Source organism: Choristoneura fumiferana, chromosome 28 (assembly GCF_025370935.1).
Source record: "Choristoneura fumiferana chromosome 28, NRCan_CFum_1, whole genome shotgun sequence".
Lineage (NCBI taxonomy): Eukaryota > Metazoa > Arthropoda > Insecta > Lepidoptera > Tortricidae > Choristoneura > Choristoneura fumiferana.
Window position 1 is genome coordinate 988,804 of NC_133499.1, and position 18,977 is coordinate 1,007,780.

The 18,977-nt window shown below is 37.4% G+C and overlaps 1 protein-coding gene across 1 annotated transcript in view; it reads right to left on the bottom strand.

Moving 5' to 3' along the window:
- fj (four-jointed box kinase) overlaps positions 1–18,977 on the bottom strand; it is a 32,743-nt gene that overhangs the window by 3,311 nt on the left and 10,455 nt on the right. The window lies entirely within an intron of this gene.

Genomic DNA, 18,977 nt, shown 5'->3' on the forward strand with positions numbered 1-18,977 from the left:
GAGATCTTTGAAGAGACTCAGAGTGCCAGGGCCCCACGGACCAAGGGTCTCGACACCGAAAGGTACAAAATCATATTCGGCACCATTTATTTGTTATGTTTATTTGTTTTAGTTGATTTAATGTTTTTTAGGTAAAGTGATGTAAGTAACCACTTTTAGTAATCGAACTTGAATTATGCAGATTGGATAATACTAGGTAGAGTCAATATAAAAAGTGCATTTGGCATAAATAACTTAAGTTTTAGGAAATGGAACTGTTTCAACGTCGAAGCTTGCACCAAGATAATGCCCTGTTTGTTTATTTCGGTCAAATCTCGAAGGTAAAATTGACCCATTTCCTGTGATCAGTTTGAAAGAAAGAAAGAAAGAAAGAAAGAAAATATATTTATTTGGTCACATTAATACATACCAAAAACAAACAAAACAAAAGCGAAAAGAGCAGAATGGACACAAAAAGGGAATCTGGCTCAGCACGATGTCGCGAATTGCTCGCAACGCTGATATTCTGCAGAACCTTAACCTTAAGGGTTACTAAATCTAAACTTAACCTAAAACACTTATCAACAATGCGGGACAGAAATTGAAATAAGTTTAAAACCGGTGACAATTACATGACAGAAACACAACTAAAAATAAACAGATACAAACATCATCATGCATTTACCCACAACAACAACAGACAAACAGAACAAAGTTTCACCCATTTACACAGCCCACTTTGTTTCGCTACGGCATATTTTGCTGAATAGCCAATAAATGCGCTTTTAAACGTTTTCTAAAAGAAAACTTAGACTGCACAGCTCTAATGGGCGGTGGCAAAATTGTTCCAACACTTAGTTGCCTGATAGCGAAAACTACCACGGAAGGCCGCAGAATGAAGACGCGGACATACAAGTACACAGCTACAGAACCTAGCCTGGTTATTCCTATAACTCTGAGACCATTTAAGCTTCTTAAATAAATAAACGGCACCTCCCTGTGCACTACATCAAAAAGAAGACAGGCAAGGTGAAGCTTTCTACGAGCAGCCATATTTAGCAAATTCCCATTATTAAGAAAAGGCGTAATGTGGGCTCGTGGCGGTACATTTAACAGAACCTTGCACAGGCATTCTGGACACGTTGCACAATTTTTCCTGATCTAATTAACAAACAAGGACCAGGTTTGACTTGAAATTTGGCATACTTATGTAAATCTGGTGACTTTAGAATAGTCTGGTAGTGACAACTTGGTAGTCCGGTGAGGAACGTCTCTGCAGGGGGTTAATGGCATCGCCTTGAAATTTGGTACGGAAACGTGGTATAGATGACAAAGAAGCTTGTATTAAAAATGTTTTTTTTTTTTTAACTTATTAAGGGTATCGTACCATGACCGTAACAGCAACGTGTGAGGCAAAAATATATTCTTTGTATTAAACAGTATGAGACTATGCCCACTAGCACGTTTCGTAACCAACCGTCGCCGTCGCGTGGCAGTTTCTGAAGCGTTCCTAATACGATCATGGTATGATACGTTGTAGTGTGTAGAGACCTTTACTGTTCATATTGAGATTTAAAAAAGTGGTAATAACCACTCCTAACGAATCCCTAACGTTAACGAGTGCGCCGAGGCAAAACCATACAAGTAGTTTTTTCGTCCTTTTTTACTCCGCACTCCAACCAAAAGAAACAAGTTCGAAACAGTGTCGATCCATTCCGCACTTTAGCTTACTCTTAATAAGGTTGAAATGTATTGTTTTGCCGTAGGTTTTTGTGTCTTTTTGGTTTTATAATATGTGTTTGTAAGAATTTTGTAAAACACATTCCATTTCACGGATCGTTGGCCTTTTTTTGTATGAGCTTCGGTGTTCCTCAAATACAGCTTATTTCTCAATTTGTGTCACATTCAGGTCTGGTTTTTTAAAAGGGGTGGTCACACAGTAGTTTATTTTCTAACAAGCCTTACTTATTGCTGTTTCAAACGCGTTAATTGCACTGAAATATTGATATCCAAAAGTGATTTCCAGCGTGGTTTGCATTTACTTCTTTAAGTACTACCTAAATACAGTCAAGGGCATAAATATATGTACGTTACCAAGTCGTCAAAAATATCTCTACACCTTTATACAAGGTGTTAATTGAATGACTGGAAACCTCAGGCACACCAGAAATATTTTTTAATTTTTAGTTAGTTGATCTGTTGAAGACGGCCAAGTTGAAGTGGGACTGGGCTGGACATGTCTGTCGAATGAACCCAGAACGTTGGGCCAAAATTGTTACGGAATGGGTCCCTAGTGACGGATACCGTAATAGAGGCAGACCGAAGAGGAGATGGAGGGACGACTTAGATGCCTATAATGTGGGATGGCGGGAGCTCGCCTTTGATAAGGCAGGAGTGGAGCAAGAGAGGAGAGGCCGTTGCCCAGCAGTGGGACACAAAAATAGGCTAATAAAAAAAAAAAGTTGATTGCATTTATTTTTAATACCTTTATTATTTGAAAAGATATTTGTGGGTTTTGCCAAGTTAGTTATTTTATCCTACTTTATTACTAACTCTACACTCATGATTTTTATTTAATTTTGTCAGTTGCGCTTTGAGATTTTAGGAGAAAATCACACATTGACAGCAAAGCGGCCAGTATTAAATTATCGAAATAGTATGCCACCTCGCTATTTAATAGTACATTGTGTCTTAAGGGCGGTAAATAAGGAATTACGAACGAGAGTCTAAGACTGAGGGCTTTAATGAGTCGATGTTCGTAATTCTAGTACGGCCCGTGCGACATACAATGTTTGTCATGAAGCCCAAGGTCGGTAAATGAATCAGTGTGCGTACTGATGGTGCTGCGCGCGCTGCTGCAGGACCACATGCACATCCACGTTGCGGTGAATGCTGAGGGGAGGGGGGGAGGGCGGCGCTACCAAGAGCGCAGCCTAAGGTATCGCCAATATTTGGAACAATTATTTTTTTTTTCTTTTAGAAATATAAAAATTTACTCGTAAATGTGATGAAAAACTATGTCGCACGGGCGGTACTAGAATTACCAACATCGACTCATTAAAGCCCTCAGTCTTCGACTTCGGGCTTCTAATAGACTCTCGTTCGTAATTCCTTATTTACCGCCCTTAAGACACAATGTACTATAATTGGCACCTGTTACAGTCGTGACTTTTAGACCGGGCACTACAAAAAAGGGGTTTAAGAACACAAACACAACCTAATTTAAAAGACAGTATAATCGATTCTACTCTCAATTCTGAGCAAACTACTTTTTGGTTTTCAGTTATTTAATTAACAACTTATGTTTAGTTATATAGATAACCTTATGTATATAACTAAACATAAGGTCGATGGATGGATACACATTTTTGACGCTATGGCTGTATAGATATATTTTCCTTCGGCTGTATCAGTGCAAAATTTCATGTCACATACACGTCGCGGTTTGAAAAAAAAAAATACATTTGTTTAAGTTGGACGGCCGGATGGCTAAGTGGTTGAAGAACCTGACGACGAAGCTTGAGGTCCCGGGTTCGATTCCTGGCCGGGGCTGATACTTGTATAAATAATACGAATGTTTGTTCTCAGGTCTTGGATGTTTTTAATATGTATATTTAAATACATATTTATGTATTTATCTATATAAGTATGTTTATCCGCTGCCTAGTATCCATAGTACAAGCTTTGCTTAGTTTGGGACTAGGTCAATTGGGGTCAATAATGTACCATGATATTGTTTTTTTTTGTTTTAACTGTGGAAGTCTTCCGGCTGATGATGATGATGATGGCTTCTGAATGAACGTATTTCCTCATACAAAGGTATCTATCGGAGACGCGGCGGGCGGCGCCTGCGCATAATGAAGTTACGACGGATCCAATCGGCGCGAAACGAAACGAAACAGAAGAAACCGGCCAAGAGCGTGTCGGACACACCCGGGATAAGGTTCCGTAGCCGTTAAGAAAAAAACTTTGTGTACTTTATTTTGACATGTGCTTGTATTAAAGAATTTTTCAGAGGTATATCCCACTAATACTGTAAATATGCGAAAGATTGAAAGTCTGTTTGTTTGTTACATTTTTGCTTCTAAACCTCTTAACCGATTTAGATGAAATTCGGTATACAGGTAGATTGAGTCCCATGGAAGGACTAAAGTTATACATGTTATAACTATTTTGAAAACATTGTACGGAGGTACGGAACCCTTCATGTACGAGTACGACTCGCACATTTTTTAGTAAGATTGGTTTTTTGGAATCTTTTTGTATTTTTTTTTCAATTCCAAAATTCCGAAATTGAAAATACAAACTGAAATATAGATGCACAGAAAAAACAGAAAAATAAGACCTCGCTGCTTAAGTGACTAAGTAAGAAACACAAGCTGAGATATGAGGTGCATAGGGAAATTCGTGTCGGTACCGTTGACCATCAGTGGTGTAACGGTATAGCACGCGGTACGGATTACCGAGGACCTGGGTTCGATTCCCAGTGATGGTCTTATTTTTCTGTTTTTTCTGTGCATCTATATTTCAGTTTGTATTTTCAATTTTTTTAGTAGTTCCCACGCGGGTCTTGTGCGGATTTGAGACTTCACACACTATGTAGGTATCGAAAGATGGTCAAGCAGAGGATCATGGGTTCGAACCCGGCCCGATTTGTACTGAAGGCCATGTCGTATGACAATAACCATTTTTTTAACCATATAGTGACACGGAACCCTGAACCTTGGAAATGGAACCAATTCGTTAACTGTGAATGAGTTAGAATTTTAACAAGATTGCCACAAAAAATTAGAGTAACATTAGCTAGAGTTAAGAGTGAGTTTCAACTTTTTTGAACTGTTATTCGTCAAGGCTTCGTGAATGAATCTACCTATACTTGCGTTATATAGCGCCATCGTCTATGGCTATACTCCGACATATATTTACATTATATTCAATACGCAGGGAAGTACAAACATTTTTGCTATCAGCTTTTTTGCTGACTTCACTTGCATCGCCACCCAAACTACATTTGCATACCAAACCAAATTTCAAGTCGATGCTATTAACCATTGAAGAGTTCCGTCCTGCGGAGACGATCCTAACCGGACTACCAGGATGTCACTACCAGATTACACGCAATTTGCATAAGTACACCAAATTTCAAATCAATCCGACTACTGGAAGTTGGTCGAATTTAACTTGCAAGATATGACTACAGACAAGGACGGGTCTAATATCGATTGATCGAAAATTGTTAGTAATAATGTAACTTTTGACATAACTCTTTTTTGAAAATACAAACTGAAATATAGGTGCACAGAAAAAACAGAAAAATAAGACCATCACTGGGAATCGAACCCAGGTCCTCGGTAATCCGTACCGCGTGCTATACCGCTACACCACTGATGGTCAACGGTACCGACACGAATTTCCCTATGCACCTCATATCTCAGCTTGTGTTTCTTACTTAGTCACTTAAGCAGCGACGCTAGCGACATCTATGCCGTAAGCCCTCAAACTTTTTCGGCATTCCTTTGGAACTAACCACTCACCCGGACAAAAAAAAAAAAAAGTTCGACCATTGAAACACTTAAAAAATTATGAAAAATGTACGGTTTCAGCGGGAAAATAAATTATGACTAACAAAACTTATGACAAACATTACATTATGACTTATAAAATTATAGCAGTCGGAAGGATCCCCCTCGCACATCTCTGGTGGAAACGGAGCCTAAAAAAATTCCCACATCCCACCAAGATATGCCACCGGAAAAAAACTTGAGATATAGCCAATCCCCCGCATAAATTTAAATTGTAAACAAACAGTGTCCGCCGCACATGCCCAGCCGTGGGCGGTGTGTGTGGGCTCTTATTAAATTATGGCCACGACTTATATTTGTAAACCCTTGGTTTCTGGAAGGCGATGGAGCAATTGTTGTCGGACTATACACGAAATACTATACAAGGTGTTAATATTGAAAACTGAAAACCTCAGTTATGTCTTTTAGTGTTCTGTACACAAAAACTATCTTGTTATAAGGTTATAACCACTTAGCTTGGGTGTTATTATAACAAACATAATAACAAAATTTAGTATTAAAAAAACCGCCCATAAGTGCGAGTCGGACTCGCGCACGAAGGGTTCCGTACCATTTTCATACAAATTAGACATGACATGTTGTATAGACAACATTAGACATTAGCAAAAAAAACACGGTTGTTGTATGGAAGCCCTCCATAGTAACTTGTTATGTATTGGAGGTTTTAATTTTTTATTATTTTTTTATTCGACTGGTTGGCAAACGAGCAAGTGGGTCTCCTGATGGTAAGATATCACCACCGCCCATAAACATCTGCAATACCCGGGTATTGCAGATACGTTGCCAACCTAGAGGCCTAAGATGGTATACCTCAAGTGCCAGTAATTTTCACCGGCTGGCTTACTCTCCACGCCCACGGAGGTATAAGTAATAAAAAAAAAATTATTTTTAAAGTGAGATTCTGTGAATATTTCAAGCGTCTACCTGTTGCGATTATTAATATCAAGCAAAAAACGGCAAAACGATCACGTTTTTTTGTATGGGAGACCCCTTTAAATATTTATTTTATTCTGTTTTTAGTACATATTTGTTCCACCACTCCTGGCAACATTCAGAATCATAATTTGCAAGTTTTTCTTAGTTCAAAACTATTCAAAGAATGCGGTTCTCTAATTTTGCACACACAACTCCCTCCAGAACCCGCTCTATCTAGGGGTTATTGTTTTATGATTACTGTAATTATTAATGTTTTAATTGGCGGCACTATTCGACTATGAATTGTTCTAGTGGCATCTCCTCAAATAATTTAAATAAATACTTTTCTTGCCTGACTCTTCAGAAATAAAATAACTGTAAAGATCAATGGGGTTATTCCTACTTGTTACCACCAATTTGATATCAGTGGTAACAGATGGGATTTTTTTCCCAACCTGTTACCACTTGTAACTTATGGGAATAAAAATTCCCATCTGTTACCACTAATCTAATTGGTGGTAACAACTGGGATTTTTTTTTCCAGTAGTTACCACCGATTTCTTTGGTGGGTATGAGATGGGGAAAAAATCAAATTAGTTACCACCACATTCATTTTAATTTTCAGCAGTTTATTTTCAGTATACTTATTCAGAAAAGTTCTATTCTATTCAATATTTATGGAGTTATTTTATCTTATCGCAAATATTTTTCTTATATGTTAACACTAAAGTAATTGGTGGTAATTAAAGTAGTTAAAAGGTAGATGGGAAAAAAATCCCAGCTGTAACCACTGGTAAAAATAGGTGGTAACAGGTGGGAATAACCCGATGAATGGAATACTCAAGAGGACGTTCGTATTACCAATAAAATCTTATCCTCTCAAGAAATCACTTCGACCTAACCTAGTTAGTTAAAATAACTTCGAACGAACAATTTCTACATTTCATGCGAGCAAAATCAACAAACGACTAAAATTCAAAATGGTTTCTTATAAACTCTATGACAATTTAAGCTTTACTGGCAACACTTTAAGGTTTAAAAAAAGTCAGTTTTTTTTTAATAGAAGAGCGTCCAATCGTTCGGTTCCAAATTTAAAAGCACCGAGTCACCGTGACTCGGAGTTCCTAATTCGAAATGATTAATGATAAAATCGTTGGGCAAAGAGTATGCACCTGCCTGGAGGACACATGTAGTTTTGTAAAAGAAGTCGGTTTTGTGAAATAGATGAGACATTGTATGTTACATACCTTACTAGTTATAGTTTTTTTTTCTATTAAAACGCCGTCTTCTGCTTGGCGGAAGCTTAACCGGCGGGGGGCAGACAGCCATTCTGTATAGCTTTTGTACTAGTAGGTTGCCGAACCGATAAAGTTATAGTTATAGGGTTGTAAAGGTACTTTGTCTCCGCGTCCGTTACCGCAAAACTTCCGCAAGAAATAACACCTCCGCCTATACATAAGGGTTGCGGGGTTGCAACGATACTTACGTTGACAAACAGCGCGTTTTAAATTATACTCTTAAAGCAACTAAGAAATTATCAATTAGTTTTTAATCCCCGACGCAAAAAGAGGAGTGTTTGACGCCAATGTCTGTCTGCGGCATCTAGCTCTCAATATGACGGACCGATTCCGATGTGTTTTTTTATTAGAATGAATTCCTTATATATGTATATATTCTTGATTGTGTGTGTTTGCAGTAGCAAACGTTTTATTTATCTACCTCTCTAAGAAATCGTTTAGAAGGTGCACTGCATATTGATAAAGATTATTTATTAGTTTGTAATCCCCAACGCAAAATAGGGGTGTTAATAAGTTTGACGCCAATATATGTATTTCTCTGTCTGTCTGTCTGTGGCGTCGTAGCTCGCAAACGGGTTGACCGACTTTGATGCGGTATTTTTAATCAAAATTAATTATTTTTAGGAGGGCCTTAGGAGGGTAGGCAGCTCTATCATGATCAGTCTGTGACAGAGCACTGTCCGTTCTGTATTTTAGTTGCTCTATACTTGACTGTAACTATAACTATCCTAACAATGATCTCTGATAGAAGGTACAGGTTTACTTTTAAACATACTCTATATATAATATACTATCTATAATATTATGTCTTCTACGTTTTCACTGCTTATGTTTATTATGTTTGTATTCTCGACAGAGGTAGACTGCATTAAATAGTACATTGTGTCTTAAGGGCGGTAAATAAGAAATTACGAATGAGAGTCTATTAGAAACCCGAAGTCGAAGATTGAGGGCTTTAACGAGTCGATGTTCGTAATTCTAGTACCGCCCGTGCGACATACAATGTTTTTCATCACATTTGCGAGTAAAATTTTATATTTGTAAAAGAAAAAATATAATTGTTCCAAATATTGGCGATACTTAGATAGATAGATAGATAGATAGATAGAAACTTTAATCGTCATAACAAAAGGCTGCGCTCTTGGCAGAATGTCTATGGGCGGTGGAGATCTCTTACCATCAGGAGACCCACTTGCTCGTTTGCCATCCAGTCTAATAAAAAAAAACTTTTTATGATTTAGTGCATAAAGTAAAATCTTTGTCTAAGACCAACCTTTTTTTTATATTTTTTTATTTATTACTAAAAAATCGATCAAATCCATCAAAATAAATCAATAATACTAAAAAAAAATATAGAAATTCGTGAAAAATAAAAGTTACACTCTTGTTATTTCATTTTCTTTGTAAAACTCGAGCATCAAACCCATTTTCCCCTCGACGTGTCTATCCACCCTCACCGTACCTACTGGCTCGGGTGGCTGTATGAACCTCTTGGGTAAAATGGCTCGTTGTATGCTCTTGTTGTACAATCTACTAGTACAATCTATCTAGTCTAGTGCGTAAAGTAAAATCTTCGTCTAAGACCAACGAAATCAGGTGCTAACAGCTTGAAAAAAAAAGGTTTTTTTTTAAACCGCAACTTTATATTTATCAACAAAACTAAATCATAGTGATCGTGGATTCATACCCGGCATCGCTTCGCAGGGTGTGAAATGAAATTTGAAATTTACCACGAGCTTTAAGGTGAAGGAAAACAACGTGAGGAAACCAGCACAGATCTGCGAAACATTTTGATGGTGTGAGTGAAGTTCCCAATCCGCACTGGGCCGTGTGGAACTACGGCACAAGCTCTCTCATTCCGGGATGACGAGAGATCATGAGATTATGGGATGATGGTGATGGTGATGAAAGATGTAAAGATAAAGATGTTCGTACACTAGATACTGAAGATTATTGATTCCAAGAAGTATTCCCATCCCAACAATTAATATGTTCTCGTTGCTTAGTTACGTACAGTCAGCTAACAAAGCAAACCAGTTAGATGATGCTAGAACTGTAGCTCTACCACAGACTTCATAAGAAGAATAGAAATGTTTCTATGTATACGTCCTTCCACAATCTATGTTTGACCGATTGTGATGCTCAAAATTCAAAATGGCACCTCCTGCTGTAATCTAGTCTTTACTTATTTCTATAAAAAGGTTGCCTGAAAAAGATCGCTCTGAGCCCGCATATTGCTTAGCTTGTAATTTTCTCTCTGTGTACCAGTTTTCTGTATCGCTTACTATTTCTGGTGTACAATAAAGAGTCATTGTTGTATTGATGAAGTCACTTTTTAGTTTTTACAAGCTTTTATGTACATAGGTAAGTATGTATGAACGGGTCAAATCTTGCAAATAAAATTTGACGCGCTTTCAGTGGTTAGATTGAATTGAAATTTGACATACTTATGTAAATCAGGTAACAATACAATAATCTAGTGACATCCTGGTGGTCCAGCCAGGATCGCCTCCGGAGGACGGAACTCCTAAACGGTTACTGGCATCGACTTGAAATTTGATACGCAAATGAATCCAATGCCAATACAGACAACAAAAAGTACAATCTGAAAAAAAGCTACATTTCTATACCTGTTAACAGTTCTGTGGGCAGACTGGTTTTAATAGTCTCGAATCAAACGACAGGCAAAGGACGGCAAATATCCTTATTGCGCTAATAAATAAATTAGATGCAATCGATTGAGATTGCGAATTCCATGGACTGCTGGGCGAACTAATTATAAGTAACTATAGTCTTCTTTCTACACTTTTGATGAGTTCCTTAAATATAAGCCAATGGCTATTATTTACTGAAAATTATTTAATTAATTAGTTCTTAGAATATATTAGAATAATTTAACAAAATGACATGTAATAACGATATTACCAATAAAAGAGTATGAGTATAAGTATGAGTATGAGTGGTCCCAATATTATAAATGCGAAAATTGTAAGTCTGTTTGTTTGTTACCTTCACGTCTGAACCGCTAAATCGATTTAGATGAAATTCGGTATACAGATAGTTTGCGTTCGCGGAGAGACAGGATAGTTTTATCCCGGAAAATTGCATAGTTCCGCGGGATAGCGATAAACGAATTCTACGCGGGCGGAGTAAGTATAATATCGTTTCTTAGTTTTAGTGCTAGTTCTAGTCTTAGTTTTAGGTGGTAGCCAAAATAAACCTTTCTTTCTTTCTTTCTTTCTTATAGAGACAACTACCTACCTTTGACCTGTTGTAAAGTTAATCAAAATGAAAAAACATCACATTTAGGGGCTGTTTCACCATCCATTGATTAGTGTTAACTGACGGTTAAATGTGATGCCGTCTCTATTTTTTTTCTTCGAATAGACGGAGACGACATCACATTTAACCGTCAGTTAACACTAATCAATGGATGGTGAAACAGCCCCTTAATTTTTGCAAAAGCTAAGTTATGCACCCAGAAGGTGGCACAGGTCACCACACAGAGGATGCCCCAGGATGGCTATCGGCGCCGCGGCAGGCCAAGGGGGAGGTGGGGAGATGACCTATACGAGTACTTGAAACGTTTAGGTAATTAACTAAATGTAAACAAACTTCAGCCGCCAGATTTGGTACATTCAAGGATCTTAAACGGTCTCAGCGACATTCGTCTACTTAATTCGTCATAACTGTAATTTGCCAACTTCGTAATTGGTCTATTTCTCAGTTTGCCTCTATCTGTTAGTCTATTTCTGTCAGTGTATTTCAATAATAATAATAAAAGCCTCTATTCATTAATCTTGCACTAAACATTTTCTTACATATTAAGTTTCACTGGATACCGGTTCCGAGAAGATTAAGTTGCTTTCCCAGCATAGGCCTCCCCTAAAGCTGTCCATAGAGTACGATCATGTGCCTTCCTTCTCCACGTAATGCTGCTATATTTTTGATGTCGTCCTCCCATCTACGACACTGTCTCCCTTTCTTTCTTTTTCCTTCCAATACAGAAATGTAAATGTTTAGATACAATACATTAACAATAGAGATGTGCCGACTAGTCGCCGACTAGTCGGGAAAGCCGACTATCCGGCCACTTTCGTAGTCGGCGACTAGTCGGCGAATAGTCGGCAAAAAGCGCCGACTATCCGGCTTCTTACTTTGTACGTATAATTTGAATAAAATATTTATTTTCATGTAGGTATGGGTACACAGAGGGGGAGTTACATTATATAAAAACCTTAAGCTGTTAATTTTTGTAGTATAGTACTGTGTTTCCTTGCCCACACGAGAAATTATATTTTGTCATTAGTTATACCTACTTGACTTTACCGGAATCATTGTCTAATTGTTCAAAAAATCCATACACGAGACTTCTGTTTGACATCATCATGTCACATGGACAGGCCTCCTCCAAGGCTCTCTCCACTCAGACCGTCTTGTGCTTTCCGCATTCACCGCGATCCCGCGATCTTAACCGGGTCGTCGCTCCGTCTTGTTGGAGGCCTACCGACACCTCGTCTCCCGGTCCGCGGACGCCATTCGTGAACCTTCTGACCCTATCGGCCATCAGTTCTGCGAGCAATGTGCCCTGCCCACTGCCACTTCAGTTTCGCAATTCTTCGGGCTATGTCGGTAACCTTAGTTTTACTGTGGATATCATCATTTCGGATTCTATCCCGCAGTGAAACCCCGTGCATAGCCCTCTTCATAGCCCTCTGAGTGACTTTGAGCTTCCTCATGAGGCCCATCGTTAGCGACCACGTCTCAGATCCGTAAGTCATCACGGCAACACACATTGGTCAAAGACTTTTGACTTCAAACACTGCGATAATTTGGAAGAAAAGACACTGCGAAGCTTCCCGAACGCTGCCCAGCCGAGTCGGATTCGACGAGTGATCTCTTTCTCGAAATTGGATCTACCTATCTGGACCGTTTGTCTCAGGTATACATAGTCGTTAACAACTTCGAGCGCAGAGCCTCCGACTATTACGGAAGTTGGCACAACATGGACATTAGACATGACTTACATCTTGTCTATGTTTATTTTCAGGCCAACTCGGTCGGAAACTGCTGAGGTCGGCGAGCATAGCACTGAAGTCCTCCATAGTCTCTCAGCCATGACTACAATATCGTCGGCGAATCGAAGATGAGTAAAGTACTCGCCATTAATGTTGATGCCTTGTCCTTCCCAGTTCAGAATCCTGCAAGCATCCTCCAGTGCAGCAGTAACAGTTTCGGAGAGATCTCATCTCCTTGTCTGACTCCCCGCTGCAGAGGAATAGGCGTCGTGCTCTAGTCCGGTAGTCGGACGGACATAGTGGCGTTTTCGTACAGACACTTCAACACTTCGATATACTGGTAGTCAACTTGGCACCGCTGGAGAGCCTGCAGCACAGCCCAAGTCTCGATCGAATCGAAGGCTTTCTCGTAGTTTACAAATGCAAGGCAAAGGGGGAGGTTATACTCTTCGGTCTTCTGTATAACCTGCCGCAACGCATGTATGTTATCTACGATTCTATAGCCTTTTCGGATGCCGTTCTTTTTGACATGATTAAATTTTAATTATTATTTTTTTAGCTCTCACTTTAATGAACAATAATAGTAGGCATTATTTTTACACAATATTTTTTTTTCACAAAAACACCGCTTTGACAGATACAAAAGCAAAAATCTAGAAATAAAATAATACGAATAAAATAAAATAAACAGGTTCCGAGACGCTTACAGGCGTCGGTTGCGACTTCCGCCCAAATCAGCTGGTTAACAATGCGTCACGGAAATCCCCGAAGCTGTGATCGGCTTGGCCGACTAGTCGGCCGATTAGTCGGCTTCTTTACAACCGACTAATCGGCTAGTCGGCTAGTCGGCCAAAGTCATGATCGGCACATCTCTAATTAACAATACAGAAATGTAAATGTTTAGATACAATACATTATCAATACAGAAATGTAAATGTTTAGATACAATACATTAACAATACAGAAATGTAAATGTTTAGATACAATACATTATCAATACAGAAATGTAAATGTTTAGATACAATACATTATCAATACAGAAATATAAATGTTTAGATACAATACATTAACAATACAGAAATGTAAATGTTTAGATACAATACATTATCAATACAGAAATGTAAATGTTTAGTTACAATACATTAACAATACAGAAATGTAAATGTTTAGATACAATACATTATCAATACAGAAATGTAAATGTTTAGATACAATACATTATCAATACAGAAATGTAAATGTTTAGATACAATACATTAACAATACAGAAATGTAAATGTTTAGATACAATACATTAACAATACAGAAATGTAAATGTTTAGATACAATACATTAACAATACAGAAATGTAAATGTTTAGATACAATACATTAACAATACAGAAATGTAAATGTTTAGATACAATACATTATCAATACAGAAATGTAAATGTTTAGATACAATACATTATCAATACAGAAATGTAAATGTTTATATACAATACATTATCAATACAGAAATGTAAATGTTTAAATACAATACATACATTAACAATACAGAAATGTAAATGTTTAGAAACAATACATACATTAACAATACAGAAATGTAAATGTTTAGATACAATACATTATCAATACAGAAATGTAAATGTTTAGATACAATACATTATCAATACAGAAATGTAAATGTTTAGATACAATAATACATTAACAATACAGAAATGTAAATGTTTTTAGATAGTTTTAATGGGGAATTTCCATATTTAAGACACCAATTGGCGTTGTTTTGTTAACATTTAGTTAAATAGGTTTAGGTTTAAAGACTTTATTACTCATAAAGAACAATCTTTAGTAAGATTTTTCCAGCTAATCGTAACATCTAATTTACCTTAACACTAATATAATCTCTAAGTTTACTTTTAAACATGCCTAATGTATTACACTTTTTAACTTCAACAGGCAGGTCATTATATAGTCGTGCTCCCTCTGATAGAATGTTCCTCCTACCATATCCAGTCCTATGCTTTATTAGTTTAATTTTATCTGTATCTCTCAAGTGATGTTTGTAGGTTCTTTTTACGAAAGCAATTTGTGTATGTATTTTATTAGTAAGAATTTTTTTTATGAGGATACAAGTTGCATAAGTGTAAATACATATCAAAACCCAGTATAGACGCGTTTTCAAGCGACTGGCCAGACATAAGTGCCGATAGCGCGAGTTGGAAAGCCAGGGGAGAGGCCTTTGCCCACCAGTGGGGCATTACAGGCTATAAAAAAAGTTATGCAGTAATACGCTTCCTTGATAATAATAATTATTTTATCACAAAAAACACCTATCGCGAACTGCAATCTACAGTAGCCGTATCTGCGTAATTTTGACAGCAAATGTCATTAATGCGGCTTACAAGCTGTCAAACTGGTACCTGTCACACGCTACCAAGTTAAAAATTTCGTGATACGCAAATATGTACCATAGAACCGAAGTTATAAAGTTCAGTGCGTCCGCAAATGTTGACAGATAGTTGTATGAAAAGTTGTGTTGACAAATGTAGAGTTGAATTTTGTACTTTATAAAGTTTAGCAGAGAGTTTAAAATCAAAGAAATGAGCATAGTTGTTGTAATCTTTAGAACTGAATTATAAATCTTGCTATAATTTACAAAGTTATGCAATGTCGTTGTGTCGAACGAAAATGATGCTTATTGCGTGGTGTTACTACTTATTAAGACGTCATGAGGTTTTTTATTTAAGTAACCGTCCAATATGATCGATTGGCGTTTTATTGTTTTTTTTTTGTGTTAAATATTTTGTTAACAAACTACTTATTAATATTATTTGTTTTTTTTTAAACCCCGACTCAAAATGGTGTTACAAGTTTGATGCTGATGTCTATCTCTGGCATCGTAGCTCTCAAATAGACCGTCAAATTTCGATGCAGTTAGTTCACGCGAAAGCGAGTTTCCTTGCGGTGGTTCAGCCGTTTTTGAGAAATTGGACTTTGAAATTACAACCCCCGTGACCCGTGTGGTGTTTGGTTAGAATACACCCCTCCATTTCTTTTGTGGATGTCGTAAGAGGCGACTGAGGGTATAGGTTAAGGTATACCGTAGGCGACAGGCTAGCAACCTGTCACTATTGTACCGTTTTTGTCAAACTTAAAACCTAAAGTGCTAAAAGTGGCTCCGAAGCGGTAACGTTTCGTGTGCTCTGCCTACCCCATTTGGGAATACAGGCTTGATGTTTGTGTGTGTGTAAATGTAACAATTTGATCAGAAAATGCCTGCTAAAACTGGTTCTAATATCAAATCAAACTGCATTTTGTTTTTTCAAAACATGTTCAAATATATAGATCCACGATTCGATTTCAGCGAAAGTAAATAAATAAACATGTTTGAACCATTTTGCTTTGAAAGCTAATTTTGATTATAAGACAGACTTGATGTTTGTGTGTGTGTGTGTGAAATTACGATATCGAAGGTTTTGAGAGGAGCTTGCAGCCTTGCAAAAGGATATCTAGGATTTTTTTAAAAACGAGAAAGTTTATGGATCGCCTGACTGGATTCGAACCCGCACTTTCTATCTACAGTGTCGCGCGCCAAATAGACCACCGGGAATCTGATCAAAGAGCTTGCAGCCTTGCAAAAGGATATCTAGGATTTTTTAAAAACGAGAAAGTTATATCGCCTGACTGGATTCGAACCCGCACTTTCTATCTACAGTGTCGCGCGCCAGGGTCTTGCCAAATAGACCACCGGGAATCCGATCAAAGTTCACTAAAAATATAAATACAAGTGTACTATTGTGGCTTCAAACTTTATGAAACGAGCGTCAGCTTCGCGCAAGGGGTCCGGCGCGCGCGCAGCTTGTAACATGATCCACGGCCAAGCGCGAGCCTGGTGGCATTGTTAACTGGAGTTTAAGGAGCGTTTCAGATTGCAGTTTAACTACAACGTAACTATGACGACCGGATGGCCAAGTGGTTAGAGAAGACTGCGAAGCTTAAGGTCCCGGGTTCGATCCCCGGCCGGGGCAGATATCCCCACCCGACCCCTGATATACCCGACTGCCTTAAAAAAACTAAACAGATAACCTAACCAACAAAGGACGAAAACCACCGACTTTGTCACTACTAAGTTCAACATCTCAAAAACGGCTAATGTCTAAGAACCATCGCTAGAAAACCTGCTTTCAAATAACAAAAAACGCATTCAAATCGGTCCACCCGTTTAAGAGCTACGGTGCCACAGACAGACTCTTTAGTCCGAAATGACGTACTTACTAATTTTTTTATAAACTAAAGTTATAACTCCCTTGGGGAGAAAAACTACACGTAGGTAAATTCATAGTTCCCCCGGGAACAACTGAAGCCATTGTCCTTTCAAAAAGTCAAAGTCAAAATATCTTTATTCAATTTAGGCTACAACAAGCACTTATGAATGTCAAAAAATCTACCACCGGTTCGGAAAAACCTCTGTTGAGAAGAATCCGGCAAGAAACTCAACGAGGTATATTTTTTTTAAACAGATTTACAATATTATTAAATGATATGTATTCATCACAAGTATTTAACACAACTTTATTTTTAACACAGTAGGTTCGCTATTTGAAGGGATCGCTAATGCGGATCGGAATTATTTCCAAATATCCCTGTCCATGATATAATCATTAACTTTATAATACGCCTTAGATATTAATGTCTTCATGACAATAGTTCTGAATTTTGTATCCGTTTCATTTATAATATTTTTTGGAATTTTATTATAAAAAAAACGATAGCTGGCAACCCTTTAGTATACAAGCATGGAATAACATCATTGACGAGCAAGTGTGATGAAATAGTACATTTGTTTAATGTAACGCCTTAATCTAAAGTGTATTTTAACCCGATCAAAAACCTTCTTACCGTCAGTTAATTTTAACCGTAACTTAACTACCCCGACAAAAGTTTTACGGTTTCTATTTTAAAGGACCTCTCACGGTATCATTTCCCTCACCTATATTCACTTAAAAATCAACTTCTACAACCCTATCCCCAATGAAATAAGAACGAATTTCATCATTTATAACCGCATTTAGAGCGTGGTAGAATGTTGCTTGCAAATATACTTTTTCAGTTAGTGGATACTCTATGTATATCAGTATAAGGTTGAATTTAGGTGTTTTAATCGTTAGTGATAGTGGTAACGTCTGTACTTTGTCTTGTAATGGAAACATCCAATTTGTCGTTTTGATGGTTAACCGATGCAGGGTGACAGGTTAGGTTATGTGTTTAGAAATAACGACTGAATAAAAAAACCGGCTAAGTGCGAGTCGGACTCACGCACCAATGGTTCCGTACATATTTTTTATGTCTAAATACAGCGTGTATTTTTGATACTACCTCAAACTGTAACCAGACGAAGATTTAAGTGCTGTGAACCGATATCAAAACAAATTTTCAATTTAGAATTAACTACCAGAGCGTAATTAATTTTTGAAATATTTTCGAGCAGCAATGTAATGCGTACAATAATTTGACACGAGAGAGAAGCGTTCTGTGACAGCTGTCACGTCAACAAGTGCGACGTTTTGAACAAAAACAAAGCAGTATCACGTAGTGATACATTGCGTGCTAATTAATTTTATAAGGAAAATAATAAGTCAGCGCTGTGACAGCAATGTCGCAGCACATGCTGAGTCGGCGCCTTTTCGCGGCTGTGCCGTGACAACTTAATTTAAATATGTAACAATTTGAATCGTTTGTTTATGTAGAATTTTTATGGCATGTTTGTGAATAAAGTTTTTTATCTATCTATCTATCTATCTGTGTCTATTTTTTTTACTAAGATATAATAAAATGTGATAATTAGTAATTAGGGCCTTCACTAACTATCCTTAAAGTTTGAGGTAGAAAAATACACGCTGTATACAGGTGTATCCAGTGTTTAAGATAAACAAATTTAATTAATTTTTTTTGGTTCTTCATATATCTGAGTGTCTCTGTAATGAAATAAATATTTGATTTTACTCTAATTTGATATTCTAATGTTATATATATATATACATTAAATAAATAAATACATTGCTAATAGCAGAGCCCTGCTTTTAAGCAAATGGTACACGGAGTGGGATGACTTCATATTGGTTGGTCGGGACCCTTTTAATTTTTAATTATACCTATTATTGGTTATTACAGTGTTTATAATTTCAGCTGTCTATCTAATACGGA